Source organism: Neolamprologus multifasciatus, chromosome 20 (genome assembly GCF_963576455.1).
Source record: "Neolamprologus multifasciatus chromosome 20, fNeoMul1.2, whole genome shotgun sequence".
Classification (NCBI taxonomy): domain Eukaryota; kingdom Metazoa; phylum Chordata; class Actinopteri; order Cichliformes; family Cichlidae; genus Neolamprologus; species Neolamprologus multifasciatus.
In genome coordinates, this window is record NC_140458.1 from 1,126,597 (window position 1) to 1,127,811 (window position 1,215).

Here is a 1,215-nt window from a genome sequence, read left to right on the forward strand (position 1 = left end):
AAGTTCAGTAACTTCAGCTCACTGCAACAAGCCCAGGTACAGTTTACCGACGGATGGGTACAGGACCATGAACTGCACCGTGTAGAACGAAAGACCATCGTACATATAATAAGTTTACCAGTCTCACAAATCGTCTTCATGAATACACATTCGTTAACCATTTATTAATAGGACCTTTGAGCTCAACGGTAATTAATTAGTAGTGGAAATAATTTCTGGTTCGCATTACAGAAATGTAGCAGTGACAATAATATTGTATGCTGTAATCGTACTGGGCAATTAGTGATAGCATAGCGCCACAATTTCTGTTCAGCGCCAGACTTGCTTGTAACCTATATCACCAATTATGTTATGAAAAATGACGTATTAACTACTACAAAACACTGACTTTTGTGGAAATGCTTGGAGCAGACTAACCTGTGAGCTGGAGTGTTCTGGGACGTTATATTTGGTCTTTGAATGGCTGCAATCCAGGCCATCCGTCGCCTCTTTTTAATTCAGAAACATGGCTCGAATAATTTCTCTTCAACGACGTAATCCGATAAAAAACGATCTCTTTACCCGTCGGCTTCCCGTGGCTGTCATGCGACCGGCTATTGCAGTTAATAATACAACAGCTTCTTGACAGTCTTTTGTGTTTCTTTTTATCGCCGTGTAACTGATTTCAATTGAAAGCCTGCGTGCGCTAGTACCTCTTGCCACGAGTTCCCAGAATTCTTTGCGGTTTTACCCTTGAATGACGTCACATTTTCAATCTCTATACCGGTAGCATTCTGCCTGTTAGCTTAGCACAACAACAACAGGCGCTCTCTCACCCAGGAAACACGCAGAGAGAGCGTCACCCTGTAACCATGGCAACCTTAACGCTGCCGCCTGGAACAACAGAACGTAGCTGTCAAACAAAACCCAAACAGTCCTGACCCGCCACAATATGAAACAGGGAAGTACCGCCGTGTAATCCATTTATTTCAACAAAGTAACTGTATTCTAAATACCACCTTTTTAAACGGTAACTGTAACGGAATACAGTTACTCATATTTTGTATTTTAAATACGTAACGGCGGTACATGTATTCCGTTACTCCCCAACACTGGCTATATAGATACAGGCCATTTACTGTTTGTCTGTGTCGTCCTCTTTGTTCCCTCTTTAAGACGCTGTTAATGAACAGGGGAGTGTCACTTTCTCTCTGAGCTGATCAGGTCTGTGCTCTT

General features: G+C 42.4%; 1 protein-coding gene across 1 annotated transcript in view; it reads left to right on the forward strand.

The window, feature by feature from the left end:
- Positions 1–1,215, forward strand: part of LOC146493984 (uncharacterized) — a 139,015-nt gene that overhangs the window by 80,819 nt on the left and 56,981 nt on the right. The window lies entirely within an intron of this gene.